Source organism: Brienomyrus brachyistius, chromosome 25 (assembly GCF_023856365.1).
Source record: "Brienomyrus brachyistius isolate T26 chromosome 25, BBRACH_0.4, whole genome shotgun sequence".
Lineage (NCBI taxonomy): Eukaryota > Metazoa > Chordata > Actinopteri > Osteoglossiformes > Mormyridae > Brienomyrus > Brienomyrus brachyistius.
The window spans coordinates 3,263,587-3,276,025 of record NC_064557.1 but is presented as its reverse complement, the minus strand read 5'-3'; the positions used below and the strand labels follow the sequence as shown (position 1 = coordinate 3,276,025).

Below are 12,439 nucleotides of genomic sequence, written 5' to 3'. Positions count from 1 at the left end.
AGCGACAAGCCTACTCCACAAATAAGCTACCACAGGAACACTAGACTCTTCACCGCTTCACGGTTAGCGGTTATGTTTCTCTGCCACGCAAGGCCGGTTTGTTAATTATGCAGCTATTAAGTTAGGAATTTACCTAGGAGTTTATGAAATAGCTTCGATATTATATGACATGGCCTTTGTTATGAAATATCTCTTTGGCAATGCGGGGTTGACTTTTCTCACGCATCTGGTTACGCTTTCATACACTCAAGTAAGAAATATTAGGGCAAATCTATATTATTGCGTTATAAACCTCAAATTAGGTACATAAAAAAACAGTTGAGGTAGATTTCAAGTCGTATAGAGATTATTTACATGGTGGTAACACTGATACATACATCTGAATGAGTGTCCAGCACAGTCTCACATTGAAAATCTCACTCCAGCCAGCTGACCAAAGATGGCAACCCTGAAATGTCAGATATTACTCTTAAGGTGACGTTACATAGGGCAACATTTTGGGCAATATTTTCAGACAGTGTTGCTGACCAATGCTGCTTGGGCACTTTCTGATCGATACAATGCATTTGTATTTGAAATTGTGATTGGCAGCGGGCAACTTTTCACGATTATTCAGATCCAGATGCGTTGACCTGGTTGCAGGGTTTAACCACTTGCTGATTTTGAGTCAGAGTATGCTAATCATTTTGGGCTAATCTCACTTGTGTTCTGTGGCAAGAAGCTGTTAAAACACTGGCTAATTATTCGTAAGCTTTAGCGAGTTAGCGTGCGCATAGTATGTCGAACAATAAGGTCTTCGTATGTGATGTCGGAGAAAGGCGCTAATGCTAATCTCTTAGCGATGGCGATGTTGGCCTGCTGTTGTTGAAGTGTTCAGCATGAGGGCATTCCTGTCAGTCTGATAAATACAGATGTAAACCAGACTAATTAAAGTAATCTCATGAAAGCAGTTGGTGTATTATCTGTCTTCGTGAAGCGGAGGTTTCGATTACGCTGAGCGCGAGCAGGCAGAGAAGTTAAATGAAGACTAGAAAACCATATGGTACAGTATTTTCACTTGAGAAATTAATTTGACAGGTAATTAATATCACTGTTACTAGCTGTGCAGCTTGCCCCTCAGTTATTTGATATTCTAATGGCACTACAGCCATTAACCATCTCATAAGACTGTGGTTTTAAGTATGTATATGAACTACCCTTATAAAACAGCAGAGATGGTCGTAAGTGGTTATAATGCAGACATACTGTTCCGATGGACATGTGTAATTGGATTGGGTGTGCAGAGCAAGGTGAGGTGATGAGCTTTCTTTCACATCACCTGCGCCCTATTATGTATGATAGAAGATTCAATGTTGTTCTTCTCCTGGCCCAGAAAACACACCCTGATCCCACATCCACTGTAACCCTGTCCTACACTTAATGTCCACTCTGATTTTTATGCATCTCCCCTTATGCCAATGTTGTATTTTGTTCACTAAACTAACCTCTACTCCCCTATCAAAGTAAGCATCTTATTTGTATCTCACACAATCCTGTTGGCCATCCTGACCAGAGTAGGTCCACCACATGAATACACTGATGACATCGGCAAATTTAGGGATTTTTTTTAAGGTCAAGGACATACAGTGAGAGGGGCAATAATTCATGCATATAGGTCAAGCTCATAATTAGCCAATGATATGTTTTGAATCAGTGAGTGACAGGAGAGGGGACACTCTGGGAGCCAATCAGCTTTCAGCTGGAGCCCGTGCCCCTTGTAGCCCCACCCCTATGTACACCCCTCACAGACAACCACACACACAAACGTCAGAATGCTGAAACACCTCACCGTGAGTCTCTTGTTGCACCTACCGGCCACAATATATTTACAAGCTGCACGTTTTAATTGGTTGCAGCAGGTGAGCGACCGGGGGGGGGCTGCACTTACAAGGGCAATATACTGGGAACAGCGTGTCGGTTAAATGGGGTGTGTCAAAAACAAGCGGCCCCTTCCAGAAAATATGTAGTGCCACCTGTTAAGGAGAATGATGCACCTTGAGAGGTTAAAGTATATGGGCAGCCTGTGGACAGGAGAGCCATTTGTCATCAAGGAGTTATAACAAGTTGTATATTACGATTATAACAGACAACAGGCCGAGAAACACAAACGGGTGTAATACTGTAGTAAATCAAAATAATTATTTCTACCACTTGATGCCAAATATAGATTGTAACAGTACAATAGTTTTTTCTTTCGGTTTCTACTGTGTACATTTTTATTTGTGTTTAAGCTTCAAAATTAAGATTTTAATGCCTTAAGAAGTCACTCGGCAACCTGTTTCCACTACTCCTTGTCATCGCGATTATATTTTTAATCTTGTGCGTTATGAAACCTTTATGTGATTGTGGATTGCAATGAAGTGGGGGGGGGGGAGGGGGGTGCCGTTGTCACACCTTCAGGGTGGGGGTTCAAAACTGAGCCATGCTCTGTATGTCTTGTGCATGCATGTTCTCCATGTGTCGGCTTCCTGGTTTGGCCACTGAGTCAAAAAACATATGATTAATCAAACTGGCATCGGAAAATTTGTGAGTCCTGTGATAGGCTGCCATCCCATCTGCGGTATCCCCTCCCCCGTGCCGTCGTTCCTGAGACACGTCCCTGACACACTCTTACCCTTTCCTAGATAAGCACTTATGGAAGATGGATGTATCACAAGAGTGCTGGGAGAGGGCTGGACTTTTAAACTCAGGCAATTCAACTAGAGGTGACAAAACCAGTAACTGATAAAGGAACAAATGCGTGTAGCCAACAACTTACACGTGTCCGATAAGACGACTTCATCTGCATTTCTGAAATCATTCGATTACAAAACCTATAATGAGGAATCAAATCTGATATTGCACAATGGAGGGAGTATTGTTTTTGAACGACCTTGTATTGCTGATATGACTATTTCCATGAACAGCTGCCCAGGGCGGGGTCACGCACACCCAGCAGGCGAGGGGAATGCCAGAGTGTCCGGCAGAACGCTGCGAGTGCGGCCATTCGGAATGACCTAATCCCACATTTCTGGGCCATGGGACGACATCGTCATGATCCGGCAAACCGCACACATGCGGCCAGGGACGGGATCTAAGCCGAGGATCCTGACCACGCCAAATACATGCCGTAGGTACATTCGCTCATCGAGGTCCTGACAACTCATCCAGTGCTGGGTCAGGGAGTACCGGGTACCTATTCTGCAGGTATGACTAACCCTAAATACACATGTGCTGGGATGCTTTAATGGAATCCATTTATTTTATTGACGTTCACCCAGGGAGTGCTCATAATTAGCGTTAGAATCGAGCGTCGTGTAAATCGGGGGTGAGTCTGGGTGCTCTCGTGTGCTTGTTCAATGAGCGATCATGTCGTTTTAATGGCTACATATTCCCCAATGTAACACCTCAACCACAGCTTAATTCCCACCACTGCACCTGACGCCGCCCCCCCCCCGCACCGGCGAAGTGAACATTATTATCAGCACGGATGTAGCATGTCAGGGGGGGCCTATGTGGGAATCTGTGTGAAAGTACAACCAGAGCTGACAGACCCTCTTATGTCAGAGGCGGGGGGGGGGGGGGGGGGGGGTTGCTAGAGATTTTAGGCCCCATGAAAGCCTATCACACTGGGGCCCCCCAACCTAGATCAATCCAATTATGTTCCAAATATTTAAGGGCCCCTGTCACTCAGGGGCCCTTGGAATAATATTAACTTTCACTCACAAAATCACTCTAAATCACTCACAAAAGTAACCCATTAAAAGCAGATGTTGAAAGTTCAGGTCCAGCAAGTACAAATCCAAACCAGGGTTTTGTTAAAACCAACCAGTTGAGCTTGAAGAGTCACTTACACTCAGCTGGTTGGTTGGAACAAAACCTTGGTGTGGATTTGTACTTTCTGGACCTGAACTTTCCACTTCTGCCTTTAATGGATTACTTCTGCGAGTGATTTCCCCAACATTGCCGTACATTTAGTAACTCCCCCAGCACTGGGCACGTGATCTGCAGTGACAGGTCGAGTCCACTTCACAGAACACCCCTCCCACCATCCCTAAATACACACAGATAAGTACTTTCCAGTTTTATTTATTTATTTCCACATTTTAAAATGACGTTTGTGTTCGTGCCATCTGATCTCCCGTCTGTAAGCTATCATTATTTTACCACAGGCAAAGTAGCTGGAATGTTACTTTCTCCGCTACCATTACCTGTGACTAGATTACAGTCACAGCCCCTCGCCGCGTCTCCTACAATCTTTTCAGAGACCCCCATACGCCGCATTTGCAGCCAAAAATATTTAATGGGAACGAACGACGAAATCGCAGGTATTTTAAAAACCGCCTGATCATATTTATTTGCGGAGACCATGTATGGAAATGACGAAGTAAGTCAAAAGTACTGGCCGGCAATGGAGCCCTGAGTGCCAGATTTACTACATGCTGTGCCCGCAGTCGCTGGTACTCCGTGTCCAATCCAAAATCAATAACTCACAACGTAACTCGTTATTCTAATCCTCCCGCTGTCTCTTCTTCATATTCACTCAGAAATTTTAGGAGGGTACGTGCTTTAGGCTGGTTTGTATGTAACACCTGCCTCGTGCCCATTGCTTCCGGGATAGGCTCCGGACCCCCCGCGACCCAGTAGGATAAGCGGTTTGGAAAATGGATGGATGGATGGATGGATGTAGCTCTTAGTGACAAAATAGTATTTCCTTTTGTTTCCGCATCATTCTTGGAAATGTGGTAAAAATCGACAAGCATCTCAATTTCAGCGCAAAGAATAAAAAAAAGTGTCATAAATACCCAAAACAGATTACTTAATGAATTGACTTGGAAGCAACAAGCCCCAATAAATAATATTAATAAAGACTGCAATATGTTTTAAATAGGAGGCCTACATTTACCGCCATTTACAAGCATTTTCTATTTGACATTAATTGTTCGTTTTCTTATCGGTCAACAGAGTATTGAATAATTATCCCGCTAATGAGTTTTTACTGCTTGTTCTTTTCTCCTATTTTTTCTTTCTTTTTTTCTCTTTTTTACATTTTTTTGCTCCTTGTTTTTATTCCCAGTTGGTTTTATACTCACTACAATTTGCATTGATTAAACATGAACGTAAACGCACCCTAAGTGGTACCTTATGAAGAAAGCGACTTTCCTTAAGTGAGCACACCGACGTACGCTCTGACATGCGGGCCTGATTGAAAGCGTCGATGGGGTTAGGGTTAGTTAAATATCAGTGTATAAGCTGATCGACTCCCACCCCCATCGATCTGAATGAAGCGCCTTTTTCACGGCACCCCCCGTGCGCTCCGCAAGCCGGGGTCCCGCTCCAACAGCCGGCCCTCTAGCGGCCGCTGCCGGAAGTGCAGGTGTGCGGGAGCGTCCCCCCGTCTCCTCCGCGATCTCCTCTCACTCGCTTCCCCGGCGTCAGCAGCAGTGTGAGGGGCGACCTGACAGCGGCTCTGTCAGTAGGGAAAGCTGACTTTGCCCCGGTTACCGCTCCGATTCACTCTCCGCATCCACGGCGGCGGGATTGAAAGCGCAGGTACAAACTACAGCCGCCCGTTACAGCGGACGCGTCTTTTTTTCGTCTTTTTCTCCTGCCTGACCGAAATGATTGCACTTTTGCGGAAATCATATATTTAAGGGGAATGATTTCACTCATGCATTTTATTTTTTTTTCTCTCTTCCAGTTAAGGGCTTCTGTCTGGAATAAGAAAGCATCGCTGTTTCTGACTAGGGAGAAGAAAGATAAGATTCCTCTGGATTTCCTAACATATGTGATCTGGACACCTTAGTAAGTGACATTTTAGAATCCGTTTTAACAGCCATTAATTATATATTCGTTAGTGTCTCTGGTGCGTCTTTTCTTCTCGGTTAATTTACATTTCTAACTGGGTAAAAGAGTTGCACTTGCTTTTCCAGTAAAAGTGGTTTCTGGTGCTGTGCATCGGTTCTGTCGACACTGGCTCATTTATTCTCATAATACTCATTTATATCGGAACAATTAATTGGAATTACCGCGTTACTGCTTTAATGCATTTCTCCGTTAAAATGTGTGTTGCGATATTTGGCTGGGATGTGCGCCGTAGGCTGTTGTACCGTATAGCTTACCGTCTCCCTTTCTCTCTTTTTATTTAATAAAGAGGGCGTACGGCATTAGAGAGGCCAAAAAGCATAAGTAGCCCCACTCCGTGCTGCAGAGCACTTTACACTCATTGTTCACTCAATATCTTTTCTATCAATCACCTGCACGCCTTTTCCGTGTTAACTTGTGACCGATACACAGCGGAAAAGACAAATGCGGCGTCTGTATATTGATATATTCTCAAGTTTAGGAAAACTTCAGTGTATCTCCGCATAATAATGTTATTATAGAGCGCTACATTTATCTACAAAGTTCCAAGGTGTCTTTGAAACTGACCTCCTCGCAGTGTAATGCTGGAAACAGAGCATCAAATCACTATATCGGGATCCAAGCTGGAAATGTATTGATTTTCCCCCCCTACTCAGTTCTGAAGTGAATGGGAAGTTGGATGCAACTATTAGGCTCCATCCAGAGCACAGCAGAAGTCTGACTGAGGGATGCTGCTCTCAATACATCACATGTTGCTCCTGTTACATGCACTGTGTTTATTTTTAGGTACTTTGGTCTGATTTATCCTTCTGTATTTTCCAGTTTTTTTATTTCGACAAACTGCAGGGGGAAAAAAAATGCACAAATACTTAAGTAAACACAGAGAGCAGGGAAGCTGAGTAAGAATTTTATATTTGTGAATGTCTGAGGCTAACGTAGATGGGGATGTTGGAAACACTCAGATGAATGGCCGGCTATTTTAACTCGGCGTAAATCGTTTTTGGAGTTCTCCTGCATATTTGCTTGTGATGTTCGGTGAAGCGCTGCTTTAAGTGACCGCCGAGTGATGTGGCATTCTCCAGACTGACAGGAGTGTGTTAAGAAGGCCCAGCCGCCCTGGGAGTCATTCTGCCACAGTGGCAATCCCCCCCCCCCCTCCCAGACAATGGAAAACCCATCTACTATCTGTCTCTGTCTGTCTGTCTGTCTGTCTGTTGTTCTGAAAGGATTACATCATTGCAGAAGTTCACAGTAAATATCCATCCCGGAATTACTATGAATTCCGCGCGTTAAATATTCTCTGATTCGTACACAGCAGTGCCTTCATGTAGTATTCCCCAAATAGTGATGTTTTTTCTCAAAATGAATAAGTGAGAAAAACTTCTTAGCATATTTACATTTTTCCATATTGGTGGTGGGAAATATGCATTTAACTCTCTTGCCCTGGGCTGCCTTGGCGTTTGTTTACTGGTTTCCTGGGAAATGCTTGTAACATGTAATGCATTAGAGAGTGTAACTACATGTCTTTATCAGACAGTTATGATTTGGTTGGTGAATCATGGCAGGCAGTTGTTGTGGGCTGGTTATGAAATCTCGCACATTTGGGTCCAGGCTGGCCTGGGCAGGTGACACCACACTAACACACCACTGTGTGTGGTGTGAGATGCTGGGTGATTTCCTTACGGGCCTGGGGGTGGTGGTGGGGGGGGGGGGGGGGAGAGAGGGTGGGCTTGCACTGAAATCCCCGAATTAATCACTATGGTGAATTAGTCACCAGTAAGTCCCCTCGTCGGGTCTGAGATCCAGGTTACTGGCTGCTTCCCACAAGCTGATGTTATTCAGCATCTTTCGTACACGGCGGTTGGCTGTCTGTGTCTTGTGCCTTCAAGCAGTGCCTGTGTGAATATATATATATATATATATATATATTAATTTGCCCCTCTTCTATGACAGAATGAGTTTTGTCTTTTCATGTTTTCCCTACTGGTTTCTTAATACAAAACTGACAGCTGGTAAAGCAACTTTATAATAAGATGAAATGATGCTTTATTTGCACTGTCTACGTCGGGATGCTCTTTCCACGTGACCCATCCGGCTCTCCTTTGACTCACGCACACATGTGCACGGTTGAGAGAGAAGCCTGAGCTCCAACTGAGGGGTCAGGCCATTTGTCCTGCTCCCCACCCTGAAGCATTTTGGGGGTGGGGGTGGGGAGTGCTTAAGTAGATCCATTTGATAGGCTATCGTTTTAATGACACGGTCAGACTTCTGTGATCAGTTTCCACGACGTCTGTCATGTGCCAATGGGGCAGATAAATAGCAACAATGTGTCACTTCTGAATATTTTTGGATTCTGTCTCGCATTTGCTGTTTATGCAAGGAGCGATCACTGTGTCAGAAAGAGGGCGGCCAAGGACGCGGAGATCATCTGAAAGACGTGCTTTCTCTCCTTCCCAGACGTACTGAATGAGGTTCCCTGTTTCAAACTAAATGACCCCCCCCCACCCCCCCCACCGCTTGAATTTCTCCTTTTGCTAGCTCCTGTGAGTAAATTGTCAGCGTTTTTTTTCCAGGGACCAGCCACGGACCGCAGCATAAGCCCTGTTACGGCACAACGGACGCTTTTTAATGAGGATGAACTAACAGATGATTGCATTACGCTTTCAGGAGACCGTGATTCATCCCTGAATTAAACGTTTTAAACGTTTATATTTATGTGTGCAAGTAGAACCTCAATCTTTGCCAGTGTTTTGCTTTTTTTTTTTTTTTTGTCTTGAATACAGATTTTGGGCTGATGTGAGCAGCTCGTTTTAAGTGCATTACCCTGAAAGGCCAGTAGGTGGCACAACAGTTAAAGATGTTTACGAGTTTCCAGGTTCAAGATGCAAGATGGGCTCATCTGTACTGCCCTTAAATGAGGCAGTTAACTAATTTCATCTGTTAATATACTCCGCCATATCAATAGATGGAAATATAATGTTATGGGCTGTGTTAGGCTTTGAATTAGTGTCAGCTCGGCAGGATAAATAATAATAAAACAGATGCATAAGTGGCCATTGATCAAGTCGCTTTGTCTTTCCAGTGGGGCCTGGACTTGTGAATTCTACCTGATGTACCATTAGACTGAGATATTCTGACAGTTTCTATGTAACCTTGGCCTTCGCCCGTTCGATTGACAAAGAATGACGGAGTGTTTCAGTCTCCGGACCTGCCGGGTCGTTCATTATCATTAGGCTGCAAGTCAAGAGACTCCCAGCTCATCTTTGTGCTTGTCCGCGCGCGCGCGCGTGTGTGTGTGTGTGTGTGCGCGTGTGTACATGCGTGTGGGAGCATTAACATTTACGGCCAGCCATGGAGTGACTCCCCTCGCCGGCTCCAGCGGTAACGCCGTCTCGGTGCAGTTCTTCAGCGTGATGGATGAATATTCGCGGTATTTCAACAACTCGGTCGTTAATATGATGCATAGTTTTGATCCGAAGTGGAAAACAGCCGTGTCGAGATAAAACAATTTGCCCGCCCACTATCAGTTTTGTCGTCTTCGGTAGAATTCCGTCCTGCTGGACGTAAATCAAGTGTCGGCCTCGTTACCGAAACAGAGCTGCTGGTTTTGTTCCAGTCCAGCGTAAAGCCTGAAATTTATATTCTACGTACCAAAAGTTAAATACGGCGTTGAGCTTAATTTTGAGAATCGCAACGTAAATGTGAGACGTGATACTGAAGCTTGTGATAAAATGGGTAAAAATTATTGCTGCCCTAAGATGGACTGGCTTCTGGTAGGGGGCGTCCCCCGCCTTGTGCCCTGTGCTGCCTGGGATTGGTTCCAGGCCCCTTCCCCACGTGACTCGATGGAGTGAATCATGGCTTAATATGTTGCTTTACAGTGAATATGTAAAGCCCCCCCCTCCCAGTTCCACCCGTTCCCTACCCTGAAATTGTATCACAAAAATTTCACCGTGTTCCTCGGAACACGTGACGATAAAACTGGAAACATTAATTGGACGTATTTCTGAAGAGACGGTTCTCTTTATGTTGTTGAGGGCATTGTCTAACATGATGGATAAGAAAATGCATGCAGTACGTTTCTTATCTGCGAAAAAGATTTTTGTCTGACAGGTGTAAAATAGAAATGAATGTTAAAATAACAATAATAATAAAAATAATAATAATCACCATCATCATCATGAAAACCAAACCAAATTCACAGACTAGTCTAAAATCCAGTCTGAAAATAAACGTCCCGAGAGATTATGACTAATGCAAGGGCATTACACACTGGCAGATTTCTTGTAGGTTTGTAAGATTTGTTTAAAAAATGGAGACTCTCTTGTACATGTGTGTGTGTGTGTGTTTGAGTAGGCACTGTCTTCGAGGCTGGGTGGTGAGCCGGCTTGGCTGAATTGGGAAACCTTGGTGTAATTGTTCGCAAACTGTCTGGCAGGCGTCTCCGCGACCGAGACTGTGAGAACAGCGAGCGCGTCGTGAGCAACTGTCTCTGAGGTGCTGCGCACTGGCTGGGCGGTCCTCGGAGGAAAAGATGGCATCTGAAAAGAAGAGCGGTGGGCAGCAACGCTGGGACCAAATGAGCAGAGAGTGGGTGTTGGGGTAGAAAAGGCGGGAGGCGGAGGAATGAGCCACGTGCAGGATGTTAGCGCGAGTCGTGAGAGAGCGGGATGTCGGGGCGCGTGCGTGGCGTCGAGCTTTGGGATGGGTGGTGCTACAGAGGGTGATTTGAGGCCCCATGAGTCATTCCTCAGCGTGTTCTTGATGAATGGACGTGAGAGTGGCCCAGAGCATTCTGCTTAGTCGTCGTAGCTATCATAATCCCATCATAGCTCGAGGCTAATCCTCCTGGTATGTTCTGCTTCTCTTCATTAGATAGTAAAATTAACACGGCACAGGACACCTTGAATGACCATCTGTATGCAGAGTTTTCCCTCTGCTGGCCGGGGGGTGTCTTTCAGGACAGGGTAAGGTTTTCGCCGCGTATCCTGATCCGCCGTGATTGCCTACCCAGCCTGCGTCGCTTCTCACCCTCATTCGTCGTCGGCCTGCCTGGAAAGCAAGCGTTGATGGCTATTTTGGTTGCCTCCTCCAATCTGGCAAGGACTGCCGGAGTCCTTTATGGAAAAATAATGCCTTCTTGCGGGGGTCCACCTCCCCCGCGGAGTCGGTGCCACGTCGAATCTGAATCTTGAATCCTCTTCTGTAAGTTGTTCCCTGCTGGAAACCTTGTGTCTCAACTTAAAAAAGTGTAAAGCTACAGCTCTGCACTAAGTGTCTTCTATCGAGATCTAAACGGCATTAAAGTCTAGCGCTGAATGACCTTCCAGGTGTGACAGCCTTTGTTTACGGCGTAGCGGCTAATCGGAACAAACGGGGCTTACCGTCGGGACGGACTTCCCGTGGGTTGCCGACTTTCCGGAGCCGGACCACCCCTACGAGGCGTCATCCGGGCCGCGAATGTGAGACGTAGTGGCAGACGGCCCGGTGCCGGCAATGGTTTGCCTCCCATGCTGACATGGACAAGAGAAGTCAATTAGAGATGAGGGCACCTTTTGGGATCCTCTGTGTGGAAATGTCAAGACGGCATCCTGAGAGAGTCGCTCCGTGCGGACCGGCTCGCCGGCAGCAGCTCAGAGAGCCATCTGTCCAACCCCCCCCCCACTCAGAACCCCCACGGACCCGCAGCTCTGCATTTTAACATCCCCGTCGGACAGACAAGGCCTCAGCTGACCTCGCACGCTGCTCTAATTACAAATTAACGTGGGCTTTCTTCATTATGGCTTTTCATCCTTTTAATTTAAACATGTAGCACAGGTGTTATAAGACTGAAGAGAACTGCACTTTGGGAGTTTTACTTATGCAAAAAGGAGGGAAAATGATTGGTCCAGAGAGTTAACCAATCAGGTTTTAGAGGAGGCCTTCTCTAGTTGCTTGGACCCGCCTCCTTTAAAACGCTCACTCTCACAGTCTGGGTCTTCGCTCGTCCCCTACATTGTCATATGGAATGTCATGCAGGACCAGAGGAACACGCACTCTGAAAGTCTGCTCGCCTGAGGAGCAGTACGACGTTCTACCACAGCACTTTGCCGTCTCAAAAGTATACTTTGTGCCTGCTATTAATGACGCGGTGTGGTGACAAATTACAAACACTTACGCTTGTCACGGCCCGTCACGAGCGATCAGCTCTCCGAAATGACTGTGCCGCAACTTCTCCGGATCACTTGAGTAATTTCAGCGCAATGAGAGCTAAATGAGTGGTTTGTTTTCCTAAAATTAACACGGCAGGCAAGGCTGCATTCCCAAAAATGACTCATTAGCTAATTATAATAGACTATTACACATCTTTAATTAAAATATCATTAAGCCCAGGACTGAGAGTTTCATTGCCTCAGTGATTTCCCTTGACTGGTAACATACGGCTCTAGAAAGAAACACATGCTGATACTTACCACAGTACTGTAGTATTGTACTTAAAAAAGTTCATTTTTCTGCTGGGAAAATATTCAATTATGCAGCACAATTGATTGCACAGTCATTCATTCATTCCTCCATC

The 12,439-nt window shown here is 45.5% G+C and overlaps 1 protein-coding gene across 13 annotated transcripts in view; it reads left to right on the top strand.

Annotated features, from left to right (window-relative positions):
- The first annotated feature begins 5,313 nt into the window (after positions 1-5,313).
- LOC125720343 (receptor-type tyrosine-protein phosphatase delta-like) overlaps positions 5,314-12,439 on the top strand; it is a 274,785-nt gene continuing 267,659 nt past the window's right edge. For 2 of the 13 annotated variants that reach the window (XM_048995619.1, XM_048995620.1), the window contains exons 1-2: positions 5,315-5,571; positions 5,720-5,823. The gene's annotated coding sequence lies outside the window, so the exon portion shown is untranslated. Of the gene's footprint in view, positions 5,572-5,719; positions 5,824-12,439 lie in introns of all 13 variants that reach the window. The other 11 variants (XM_048995625.1, XM_048995624.1, XM_048995632.1 and 8 more) reach the window with 9 other exon arrangements.